At 36.8% G+C, this 14,189-nt stretch overlaps 1 protein-coding gene across 1 annotated transcript in view; it reads right to left on the reverse strand.

The window, feature by feature from the left end:
- The window catches only part of LOC118747095 (titin-like), an 80,710-nt gene that overhangs the window by 42,881 nt on the left and 23,640 nt on the right, over window positions 1-14,189 (reverse strand). The gene's annotated exons all lie outside the window — the stretch shown is intronic.

Below are 14,189 nucleotides of genomic sequence, written 5' to 3' on the forward strand. Positions count from 1 at the left end.
CCTGAGCAAGAAAAGCCGGAGGAAGTTACACTCAAACCAGTCAAAAAAGTCTCGATTTCAGAAGACGTGCAACAACCCAAGGAAATGGAGGTGTATACCGACGAAGAAGTGCCTCAAAAGGTCGTTGAAGAAGTCAGTGAGGAAGTCACTAAGAAACGTGTAAAGAAGAAGAAGCCCAAGAAGAAGACAGCTGAACAGGAAGAAGTGGAGGAAACCGAACAACCCACCGAAGAAATAGAGGAAGAAGAAGAGGTAGAGCCCATACCAGCAGAAGAAATTGAAGAACAGCCAACAGAAGAAGTGGTTGAAAAGCCAGAAGCTGTTCCACGGCCCAAACCAAAACCAAAAGCAGTACCTGTTGAAGAAAAGGTCGAAGAAGTTTCCCTCAAACCCATCAGAAAAGTTAAAAAGGAGCTTCCAGAAGAGCAAAGCGTTGAGGAAGTGAAATTGAAACCTGTGAAGCGGCCAGATCAAGTGCCTGAGGAGCAAAAACTAGAAGAAGTTGTGCTTCAACATGTCGAAAAACAAGCTGAGGAAATCATTGTTGAGGAAAAGAAGAAGACAAAGAGAGTTAAGAAGCCGAAACCAGAGGAATTACAGGAAATTCCAGATGCGGAGCCGGTGCAACTAGAAGAGGCTGAGCATTTCGATATCGAAAAGGAGCCGATCGTGCAGGAGCCACAACCGCAAGTTCCTTGGAAGCGCGGCGAAAAGAAGAAACCAGTTGAGGAACCCATTGAAGAGAAACAGTGGCCGACTGGCAAGAGGAAACCACGTCCGGAGGAACAACCAGAGGAAGTAACACTCAAGCCCATTCCACAAAAACCAAAAGAAGAGCCAGAAAAGCCAATCAAGGAAGTTCCTGCACCAAAATTGGCACCTGAAGAACGACCACAACCAGAAGATGAGGAACTTGAAATCACACCAATACCGGTGGAAGACGAAGCGGAGCCACAAAAAGAAAAGCCAAAGAAAGAAAAGAAGAAGAAACCTAAGTTGAAGAAAGCAACGCCGTCCGTTGATGAAATAACTGAAGAAATAGCTGAACCATTTAATGAACCCATAACTGAAGAGGATCAAGTCGACGAAATTCCTATTGACGAGGTCAAGGAAGTTGCCGTTTCTGAGGAAGTTCTGCCAGAAGAAGAAGTCGTACCCACCGACGATTTGCCCACCACCAAACAAAAGGCCCATAAGAAACGCACAAAACGTCTAAAGGATGTATCATTCGAAGAGCAACCAAAGCTGCTTGAAGCCGAAATTGTTGACCTTGAAGCCGAAGAAATAATCACACAAGAATCCTCACAGGAAATCTCACAAAAGACCATTCAACTTAAGAAGACTGAAGATAATCGACCTCAATTCATCACTACGGAGCAATTAATTGAGCTCGACGTAGATGACGTACGCAGAGGTATTGACATGAAAGTTACGTCGAACATTGTCAAGAAAGAAACACGGCGCATCATACTGGATGATAGCCAACCGCTGCCCGAGCTCGAATTGATCACACAAAAGCGTATACAAGAGGGTATCGATATGCTGCCCGATGAGGAATTGATTGAAGACCAAACGGTGCCTCAAAAGGAGGAGACCACAACGTCAGAAGTACAACAGCTCGAACGTAAGCTGGTGCGCAAGAAGAAGAAGGAAATCAAACCACCACGCATTACCGAGAAATTGCGACCAGTTATGTGTACACCGGAGGCGCCCACCGAATTGGAGTGCAAGATAGAGGGCACGCCATTCCCAGAAATTAGCTGGTACTTCAACGACGTGCTACTCTTTGCTTCGGAAAAGTATGAAATTACGGTAATGGAAGATGTGGCCAAATTGAAGATCGCCAAGGTTACGCCAAGCGATGTTGGAGTGTACACTTGCGAGGCGCGCAACGAGGCCGGCGTGGCAACAAGTCGAGCCAACATATTCTTAGGTGAGTACGCGAAACTAGTTTTATGTGAATGTATGTATATAGAAAAATATAAGTATACAAATGTTAGATGTTACGCGTTTGAGATACTTTGAGCATTTATGGGATATTGTTACATTTGCGTGTACAACAGCTTTAGAATATTTACTGTAATTTTTTTTTTGTTTATATTGTAAGCCTTTCTAGTTCATACTTTTTATGTACAAATGTATTCAATGTCTCCCAATAATATTTATGTACGTACATACATCACTTTTACAAAAATTACATACAATTTACCTGCTCTCAAAATATTCAAACGTTTAGAAAAAGAACAAGGCATTGCACCACAGTTCACAAAACCACTCAAAATCGAGTTCACAGAAGAAAAGGAACCCGAATTATTGAGAGTCACTGTGACATGTCAAGTAGTTGGCAAGCCAATTCCAGATGTGAAATGGTACCGCGGCACTGAAGAAGTCATACCCAGCGAGTCTGTGCAAACCTTCTACAACGAAGAGACCGGCGATGTCGCATTGGAAATCATCAACCCCACACCCAATGAAGCCATTACATACTCCGTGCAAGCACAAAACGATTTCGGACGCGCCATTGGCAATGCCAACATACTTAGCCGCGTCGACGAGGCACCACTAGAGGTATTGAAGCCACCAAAGGTGACACCGCTCAGTGCAAAGGTTATACCCACTGGTGGTACTTTGTTGTACGAGGCCAAGTATGAAGGTTCACCACGTCCGGAAATTACGTGGCTGCGCAATGGCCGCGAGATACAAATCAATGAAGACATTACCATTGAAACCACAGAAACGACCACCACAATCAAGATTGTCAATATGAATCGCAAACGCACGGGAAAATATGAGGTCTGCGCCAAGAATAAAGTGGGTGAAGCCAAATCCTCCGGTTCGGTGATGGTGACCGATCAAGCACCTGACAAGCAGATTATACCACCACGATTCATACAACCACTACAGCCGCAATACTTTGGCGAGAATGAAGTGGCCATATTAGAGGTGCTGGTAGAATCAGAACCACTCTCTTCATTCCAATGGTTTATCAATCTTGAGCCGATCAAGAGTTCGAACGAATGTCGTATAGTTTCACAAGCGAACAAGTCTACACTGTTGATAGAAAACTTCCAACCGAAATTCGTCGGTAACTATACTTGTCGTGCGGAGAATGTAGGTGGCTCGGTTACATCCACAGCGACCGTCAAATTACTGGAAGATAGTCCACAAGAAACTGTGGAAGAATTCGAATCGCCACGATTCGTTGAAGAATTGTTAGAGTCGATTATAGTAATGGATGGCGAAGCATTATTACTCACATGCAAAGCGGTTGGCAAGCCTACACCGAAGGTGGAATGGTACCACAATGAAGAGAAAGTGGTTGAAACCAAAGAGACGTTGATATCACAGGATGCCGATGGTTTATGTCAGTTGCAAATAACAGAAGTATTCCCCGAGAACGATGGCGAATACAAGTGTGTGGCCAGCAATAAGATAGGCGAAGCGCTAACAAAGACATTTGTCAATGTACAAGGTAGAGAGCAGCACAACAAAAAAATTATACAAACAAAAAATTATAATTAGTTTAACATAAATATTGCAACTCTACACAGTGAACACTAAAAATACTAGCACTTTTATGCATTTGTTTTTTTTTTTTTTAACTTGAAAATACTAGCTTTTCTCTTAAACAAGTTGTCCTCTATGTATGTAGTTGAATGTTTGATTCTTGCTGTGGTTTAACGCTTATAAGCAGGGATCGTAATGGATAGCATTTCTGTAATAAAAATTACAATTTAATCGCAGACCACCCGTCCAACCCCTCTACCATGGAGGGAAAGTATTTTTGGTGGTATTACCGGCTTCCGGTTTCGTCCGGATATGGGTTAAACTGGCCGGAAGCCAACATGTTTTTACCACATATTTGGTTTCTGTGGACAAAATTACACAACCTTTGTCGGAAACTTTTTTCTGAAATGGATTTTCGGTTAAAATAATGTACTTCTGGGTCTGTTTAACCCACTTTCGGTTGAAACAAGAAGTCAGTGCTACGACCAAGGCATGGAGCATCTACGAATTGATTATTCATATTTTTTTCGTTTTCCAATAAAACAAAAAAAGTTCACTTATTTAAGGGCGAGTTGAATGAAGTTCGAAGGTCATTTAGAATTTGAAAAAGGCCCTTCAGTCAAAACCGAAAGTCAGTAATACCACCCGATTTGGTAGGTCATATTTTTGCGTTTTTCAATTAAAAAATAAAAATTCCCGTTCATATTAGAGGGGCTGGACAGATGGTCTACGACAACACTGTATTGATTTTTGTATGTAAAATTTACTGTCGCACCGTGAAATTTAAGCAAATTATTTAAAACTAGAACAAAAATTATTTTCCCTGCTTTTAAGTGTTGTTGCACGTGTAGAGCTAGTGGTAGAATTACTTTTTCAACCTAATTTTCCTGTTTATGGCCTGTCTTTAAAAGCATGCACTTCCCAGAAGTGAACTACTTAATAACCACTTTCCTATAGTTCTTTCTTTTAAGCAATACTCAGTTACCTTTCTTTAAAGTTATTTAGTTTTTATTGTCAATTTTATTTGTTGTAAATACAATACCTCAAATATTTGGTTACATCAATCTTTAGCCAAACTGACTTACCGTCCAATTCTGGTTAGATAGTTGCAAACCTTTTGTAAGACAATTGAAAGACACGAGGCAAGATAGTTTGAAAGATTTGGTTTATTCAAAGATGCTAGGGTAGAATCCTCGGCAGTGAAATATCTTTTTTATGCATTTTTCTTTAAGTAAATTTTCTTTTAATTTTTACATTTTGTTGCTTAAAAAACCAAGTTATTTTTTATTATATTTTTACTTTATATTTTTCCTTTAACTGATTTTTCCCCCTTTTTTTGATTCAGTTTTCTTTTAATTTTTAGATTTTATTTAAAAACGAAATTATTAATTTAATTTCATTTTTAGAAACTTATTTTATTTAAATTTTTAGATTTTATTGTTTGAAAAAGAAAAATATTCAGCCTTATCATGAGTTTCATTTTCTCCGAACAGGTTCACTTTTCACTTTTAGTTTCCATGGTTTTACTATGGGCGGATGACAAATTTTCGCGTGAATTTTTTTTTTCAGGCGAAACCCAGGATAAGGCAGACTATTTTAAATTTCATCCTTTTGCTCACGCCACTCCAACAGTCATAATGGACGACTGAGCAAAACATTGCCGTGCTATTCGAGAGATCCTAGATTCGAATCCTCGGCAGTAAAATTTTTTTTTATGATTTAATTTTTTTTTTAAATTAATTTTCTTATAATTTTTAGATTTTATTGTTTGAACACAAAAGTGTAATTAATTATTTTATTAAGGTTAATTTTTAGAAACTTATTGTATTTTTTTTTTATTTTATTGTTTTAAAAAGAAAAATATTTTTTTTTAATTTCATTTCATTTTTTAATATTATTTTTATTGATATTAAGTGAATGGTTTTCATGCTTTATTGGACTCGGCCAAAATCGCTTAGGCGGTTACAGCGCCAAACAAGAAGAAAGGGAAAAAGTTGAGAAAACCGAGCCTTCCATAACCTGCAAGCACAGCTTCGGCTTCTAAATTGGCCAGTCTGAAAGGTTTTGAGCCATTTTTTGCGCTCTTAAAAGCTGTGAATGTTTCGTTGTCAATTCACCCATCTTTGCTCTACACATATACAAATGTATTAAATAAGAATTACTGGTCATAAATATCTTAATGCTGCCTCGATGTAAATCTGAGGTTAACACTAATTTTCACGCGTATCAAATAGTAAAGTCTTCTGACTGAAAAGCAGCCACTCTAGCCCAAAATCGGAATGTCCTATTGATGTCAATAATAATAGATTGGCGCTTACACATATGTTCATATGTATGTTATAGTATAGCCGAGCTTCTCCACCGATTTGTGGCTTACGCCTTGATGTTAAGTTCCCCTTAATAGACCCGTTCCCCTGCAAAACCGCTAATCCTACGACACTCAAATTTTACAGGAGAACGAAAAAAAAAACTTTCTCTTTGAGGGCATTGACTTGAAAGGCGGTATTTTCTCTAGCTATTATTTTACAAATCTGTCGTTTTAATAGCGATTTGACGATTTTTATGCATAAATCTCGATGCCTGGAGTTCAGGGCTACCAAATCTCATTTTTGCTACAACGGCGATTTAGGCGGTTTTGCAACTGGCCAATCGGCGGTTTTGCAGAGGCATCGACGATTTTTATTTCAAAGGGTTCTTTGTAGACATTGTCTTTCCGCTCCTTTCTAGTGTGCCGGGGTATTTCCAACGAGTTTTTGATGAAAAGCCTACAATCGCAGTGGGTATTTCACTATTCCTTTTTGTGCTGAAATTTCTAGTGGAAAAAGATTGCCCCAGGTTTAAGGTAACCTACAAATGTAAAAAACGGATATTTATCAAACCTGCATAAAAAATCAATAATTTATAATTTTTTCTAACCTAAAACTTAAGTTGGTTTCTTTCTTATCATACTTTTTTCGAATGTTTGCCTTAGCCTCTTTTGTTTGTTATGAAGTTTCTCTACTTTCCCCATTATTTAGCATTATTTTACACATTAAATTCCTGTGTTGTCACTAATTTAAAAATCTTGAACTTCTATTTCATTTCAATAGCATTTGAATATATCCCCGATTCTGAAATCACTGGACTCACCGGTTCCGAAGAGGATCTCCTAGATAAAGTATGCGTATATATTTACTTAAATGCAGAAAATTTTTATATATCTAAATTTTCATATAAACACTTTCACAGACTTTATCTATCGACGAACAACCACCGAAAATTATTAAGAAATTGCCAGAAAAAATCGAACCCAAGGAGGGTGAACTAGCGAAATTGGAAGTTAAAGTAATTGGCCAACCTAAGCCAAAGGTTAAATGGCTGCGCGACGACGAGGAGATATTCGCATCGGAAGAATATCAAATCGAAAATTTCGAAGATGGCACATCAGTGCTCGTGATCAATCACGTATATCCCGATGATGTGGGCACTATTAGCTTTGAGGCCCACAATCCATTGGGTATAGCAGTGACAACGGCGCTCTTTGCGGTTGAAGGTAGGGCTTACAGTGCGTTGGTAATTGTATGGCTTATACGCTCGTAACTGAATTTGTAATTTACATGCGATTTTGGTGTGCAATGTTTAAAATTTTACTTTACAGGAAGCAGCATATAAAGATAAATCCTATCCCAAAAAAAACCTTTGTATATAAATTCCCAACTACCAAACCCTTTTTTACAAAAAAAAAACATACAAATATTTAGGGATTTACAATACAATTTCTGCACTATTCTTGATATATATACACAATGTACTATTTATTAAACAATTACATATAAAATATTATCAAACAGGTTTATGGCTTTAGTACGTGTCGACATTGTTATTAATTTTAATTTCTCCTGTATTATTACCTTATTAAAACAACAATGTAGGTATCGTTGGAACCAAGGATTATCGCAAACCGGAATGGGTTACACACATGGAGGAGATGCAGAAGGCGCTCAAAGGTAAGCTTACATTTATTTATCCACTAGAATTTTATGCCAGTTCCATGTGGATTGGTATAATTTTTGTAAAATATTTTTGTCAGTGTGTTACTCTCCTTTCTATATGTGTATATGTGTTTTAATTCTACTTTTCTACTTCAACCAAAAAATAATAATAAATCGCATAATTTCTGTCTGTTAAAAACAAAAATCAACAACAATCTGTCGCTATTTTCTATGTTTTTTTCCTTCTTACTTCCTTACTATTGTGTTCAAGTCTACCTAAAACTGAATTAGTTTCGAATCAATGCGACAAGATGTATATAAAACAAATTTTATTCTTTTCAAAAAGTAGACAAATATGTATACATACTTACATACATATAAATATAAAGCTTTTTTAGTGTGTAATGTAAAAGCTAGCACCAAAAAGCCATAAAGCTTACCCCAAGTCCCCATCCTTTACAAAAAAAATTAAATATCAACACTAGCCCCCTAAAAGTATACGCCATAACAACAGAGATTTCAATTACATTTAGAATTAGAAAAAATTTCGTTAAATATGTACATATCTTTCTTACAGTATCAATACCCATACATCATCATAAAAACAAACATTGGCATCGTGATTTGAACTCAAGTAGATATAACTAACAAAAAAAAAACAAAAATTTTTGATAGGCTTTGCATAACAATCAAAGCTTTTTGAGTCTCACATTAAAATTTTCTGACCTAAACGCGTAGTAAACATTTAGAAGCCCAAACTTTGCTTTTTAACAACACTCCTATTCCACACATTTGTTGAACTCCACATATAACTAGCGCTACTAATTTTTCTAATTAAAACTGGCTTTTACGGTGTATCATGTAAATACATATATTTTACTGTGTTATTGTGTCTAATATTTTCAACCTTTATCTTACTAATTTTCGTCTGTATGCATAAATACAATAAGTGCATTCTCACAGAGCTCTAAAACAGACAAACATATTCAATATAGAAACTTATAAACATAACACTGCCGTCTTGAAAAAAAAACAACAACACTCATGTAAGTACAAATAAAAATGAAAGCATTTTACAATAAAGTAGAAGACTAATACGCAATTTTAGAATAGTGCCGCATAGCAAAATAATCCATACAAAAAAAAATAAAAAATTTGCATTAATTTCCTAAGCAAAAGCCTTGAGAGACGCGTTCACACCTTTTAAGCGAAAACTTTGTTATCTGTTGCACCAATGCTATATGCACATACAAGAGTGGACTGTAAACAAAAGTTTAGGCCACCACAAGACACTTGGAGACGAGGTTAAACTGGACTTGACAATATAGTAATAGTTAATTGGAATTGACAAGAGTAATAGGAAATGTGCAGAGTATTAGCATTCAGGCCATAGCTTATAAATCCAACGCAGAATCACTCTTTCCAACAAACAGGGACCGAGAACGCATTCCGGTTTTGGTTTAGTTCTGCACGAGAATAAAATGTAAAAATGTCACAAAAGAACCAAACGGGAACAAAAGTATTGAGAGCAGTTTGAACGGGAACAAAATGAGAACAAAAGGTTCGGGAACGTTTCGATTGAGAACAAAATGAGAACGAAAATATGGAGAACGTTTTCAGAGAGGATGAAATAGAACAAAAGTCTGGGTAACGTTCTGCTAGAGAACAAAATGAGAACAAAAGTTTTGAGAACTTAACTTTAATGAAAAATCGTTTCAGTGAGAACCATCATTGTTAATTCTAAGCCAGAGTAAACCTGCATCATTTCAACTTCCAGATTTTTTTTTCATTTTCTGTGCGAGAAAAGTTCATGTCTTAACTCTTTCGTTGATTTAATTTGCATGATTACCTTTAAGTGTTTTTTTGATTAATTTCAATACTCAAATATTTCAAACTAAATCAAATCAAATAGCTCCTGAGACTTTAGTTCCTAAATTCTTCTTCAAGAGAAAGTTTCCTAGAATTTTGTTCTTGCCAGAACGTTCCGGGAACTTTGGTACACATTTTGTTCTTTGTGGAACGTCCCCAAGAGAATCAAAGGCTTTAGTCAAGCGGTCAAAGTAATGTTAGGTGACTTGTCAAACGATTTTCTTATGTCATCTAGAATTTTGATCATAGCAGTCGAACCGCTATTTTTCGCTCTAAAGCCAGACTGATATAGAGATAGTGAGCTGAATTCATTAACATGCGAGTATGTTTGTTGTTCTGATATTAAGGATTCAAGGACCTTAGACTGTGCGGGTAAAATACTTATAGTACGAAAGTCATTCGGACTATCCGCAAACCTTTTCTTGGCTACTGGAATAACTGTTACAACCTTCCGTGAATTAGGGTCACACGAAGTTTGTATACCATGATTAATCACATGTGTAAGTGTTGGCAAGATATAAATTTAGTGGGCATTACATCCTCTCTCAGTTGCGTTTGAATGCAAATCAAATTCTGACACTTTACCTTTCGAACCTTTTAACGACAAACATAACAGAAAGAGAAATTGCTAGGCAGGAAAAAGTTACATAAGAGGAATTAGTACGATATTCAGGGCTATTTCGGAACTAGTTCAGGCTTATTTCGGGACTAGGCCAGGTTTATATCGTGACTACTTCAGGATCATTTCGGGATAGTTTGCGACTTTTTCACGAACATTTCGGAACTTGTTTGGAATCATTTTGGGTCTAGCAAAGAACCATTTCGGAAACGTTTCAAGACTTGTTCAAGATCCTTTCGCGACAAGTTCACGACTTTTTCAGAACCTCTTCAAGACTACCTCAAGACAATTCTGGGACTAGTTCAGATTGTATGTTTCCCGCTGAGATTCAGGGGCTTCCGATCGAATCTCGTTGCTCAGGGTTTGCCACAGAAATCTCAGGGTTTGGAAAAAATTATTAATTTTTATAGATTTATTTTTTTTTAATGCAATAATTTGATTTTAACTCAAAAGAAACTTACATACATACATATGTAGTACTCGTACATAGCTGTTTTATCAACCCTGCCAATTATTTGTTCAGAGCTTTCTGAATTGTAGAGAAATTTAAAAGAATTCGTAAAGATCTCATCCGATTTTTTGCCGAATTTTCTAAACTTGAATAAACTGTGCAAACTTCGATTCTATTTATTACGAAATTTTGGGAAGAAAATTGGTAAAGCAATGAAAATAATGCTGCTATGTGAAGAATTTCATGCAGGATTTTTTCAGAATTTGAAACAATTTGTTGCTAAATTAACTTTTTGTTAAGAAATGTTAATAAATAAACACCCACAAAAGTGACAAAAATATAATTAATTAAAGGACCTTACCCTATTTCAGGGTAGTTAGAAACTAGTCACAAAATGATCCTGAAATAGTCACGAACTATTCCCGAAGTGGTTATGATAAAGTTGTTTATTGGTCCCATCAAAATGAATAAAATGGAATTAAATTAAAGTTTTATTTCTAACCTAACTTATTTATGTTTATAACTGTATCGTCGAATGCTTTGCCAAGCCGTATACAGATGTTTACAACATCAATTTCATAAGTAGTACTCACCCTTTTTTTTCTTCGGCTACAGTTAGCTTCAAAACGCTGTATATTCGTTAGGACTCGTTTTAAGCGTTCTTTCCCCAATTGAAGTTGGTGGTCGCAAAGCAGCATTAAAATATCAAAAGGCGATTGGGGCGTTTTGGATTCCGAGGAGTCTAACTTTGCAATTTAGTTTTACTAAAAACGGCCGATGGGCGCGCTTTGGTGCAATACCCTGCAAAAATCGTTGGACCATGTAGTCAATTTGTGGTAAATTGGAGTACTTACAAAAGTGTTCCTCTGTCATGCTGTAGCGGACCAACTCGTGTCTCTGCGCCAGCTTATTGTTTGTTATCCGATAACTGCTCGTGTTTTAACGATGTGATTGAAGTTGAGCATTTGAAAGCACATTTGCATGTCTGGCTGTAGCTGAACGTGTAGAGATGCTCGCTGTTAGTTCTTAGCTCCCAGCATGTTCGGGTTCGAATGCCATCAGAGGCAACATGTAATTTTTAATTTTTGTCTTGGTTTTTATTAATTTCGAAAAAGCATTTGAGAAGTGAAGAACAAAAGCGTGTACAAACGAAAAAATATAACAACAATGCCATTGTTAATATGTTGGAGTAGTTTTGTGCTACTCTGATGTAATGCAGGGATGGAGTATATGGTCCTGCCCTAGGACATCGCAATGTTAATTGGACCATATTTTTTATATGAATTGTGGTTAATTGTGGAGTACTCTTTGGTCCTTAGGGAGTACTCTTTACACGCATGCATGGAGTATTCGCGATTTTTGCAGGGTAGAACATGAACATGCGTCAAAGCGCACTCCAGCGGCCGTTTTTAGTAAAACTAAAATGCAAATTCAGATTCTTCAGACCCCAAAACCACCCAGAGAGGCCTTTTAAATGTATAAATATTTGCATTTAAATAAATTTTAATTGTTTTAAATGCTGCTCTGCGACCACCAACTTCAAATTGATAAAAACTCTTAAAATCACCATCCTTATAAAACTGAGAAATTTCTTTTCTATATACAATTCAAACTTTCATAAATGCTTGGTTTCATCAAATCCCCTAGAAAAAAACTGAAAATTTCGTATTTATTATTGGTAATGCTGGCTGGCAAAGCATCTGACTTCTAGTTTTTTTAAACATTGTAAACTCTTATTTGTTTGACTTTAACGTAGAAATTAGGACATCAATACCCACTGCTATTTACTAGCATGATTGACACCACTACATACACTACTACCTAGGTTCCTTCCCTCCTCTCTAATTTTCAAATACCTACTTGTAGAATACTTGTGTTTATCGACAATTTGACGTCTTATAAACCACCGCTAATTACCTCTAAATAGCCGTAAGAGCTGTAAATATGTTAGCTTTTGCTAATCAAAATATATGAATCTCGCAATTTTCTTTGCTTGTAGCCGCTAAATGCTCGCCATCGATAGTTAATGAATTGCGTGATTGCCGTGCAGCCAGCGGCGAAATAGCCAAATTCGAAATTCAATTTGCAGGAAATCCCAAACCAGGTATAGTATTTCCGCACATTTACATACTTACATAAACTTAAGGTACGATTACAATGCATAGCATAGCCAATTAACATAGAATGCTGCCTCTAACAAATCTATTGTTTTTTTTTTATTGTATTAGATATACAATGGTATTTTAACAATGTACAGCTTAGAGAATCTAACAAATATCGCTTGAGAATCGAGGAAACTGTTGCTACGCTTGAAATTTTGAATGTCACATATGAAGATATCGGTTTCTATATATGTAAACTGATCAATGAAATCGGCATGACAATGTCGCGTGGCAAATTCGATCTTGCCACTTCGGCTACTACTACAACAATCACTGAGACGGAAGCTGAACAAAAATTAAAGAGCAAAAAGAAGACCGTAGTTAAGAAATCAACTGGCAGGAAATCCAGTGAACAACAACAAAAAGTACACAAAACCGAAATATCAATTGTACCCGCTGAAGATTCGGAAGAAATTGAGACGAGCGTCAATGTGATTAAGGTGCGCAGACCAGTATCTGTGTTGGTTGAAGAGAGTGGCGTATCTGAAGTGATGGAAGTGAAGGATCGTAAGATTGCTGATGCTGAATTGTTGGCATCACAACAGACGAGTAAAACAGTAACTACAACCACCACTACGACTACAAAAACAACCGAAACAATTGAGATTACCGAAACAGTGGAAATAATACGTCGGAAAATCTCACAAAAAATAATTACAATTGACGATCTCCTAGTCATACGGCAGCATGAAGAAATCAATGATTTGCTCGAAATAATTGATGCCGAATCCTTTGGCACTACAGGCGAGGCAGCTTTACGTGATTTGGCCACTATTGGGCTTCTGCTGCGTTATGGCTGCACTACTCATGAAATAATCTACATGTATGAGCAAAATATTTTCGTTGCATTACAAAAGGCGGAATCGCAAGCTGCGCTGGTACAGCTAGTCGAACGTGAAGGTCACGAAGAATTGATAACTCAGATATTAAGTGAATCAACGACAGAGGATGAGACGGTCTTGGCGGCTACAGTGGGTTTCAAGGCTTTCATACGCATGATTGAAACGTGTGAAATAACAATTGAAAGAGTTATAAGGAGATTTGTAAGAGAAGATTTTATTACGCAAGATTGGACGATATCATCCAAAGAGGTTTGCTATATTTTGCATGACATGCTTTGTTACTTACATTTGCTACATATGGGCAAATCCTAGCGTTGTGGATGTTACGTTGGACTGTTTAATCTTTTTGTCGGTAAAAAAAATAGTTAAACATATTTTATGGTATTTTATGGTAAATATAAAGGAAGGTTTAAAACAGTGGAAACTTGAATTTAAACTAATGGCGACGCATTCACCCTCGAAATTTGTGCGCGGACTTTACTCTTAATTTTGAGATGATCATCTTAGTCAACAGATTTCTGCAAATTTTAATGTAGAAGAATACTTTGAGAAGAAAATAGCGAAGTTAACCAAATGCATTATAAAAACTAACTAACAGGGAAATTCTGGCAACTGTCTTTCAACTCACCACAGTCTTTCATAAGCCAGTTCTGGCTATTATATTAAAAGCTATTTACTGTCTTTCGAAAGACTAATTGGAAATCTGCTATTGTCGTGGCCGTAGGCCGAGGCCACGCAATGAGCGGCAAAGCGGCGAGCGGCTGAGCG

Source organism: Rhagoletis pomonella, unplaced genomic scaffold (assembly GCF_013731165.1).
Source record: "Rhagoletis pomonella isolate Grant_MI unplaced genomic scaffold, Rhpom_1.0 Rhpom_scaffold_00011, whole genome shotgun sequence".
In the NCBI taxonomy this organism is placed as follows: domain Eukaryota; kingdom Metazoa; phylum Arthropoda; class Insecta; order Diptera; family Tephritidae; genus Rhagoletis; species Rhagoletis pomonella.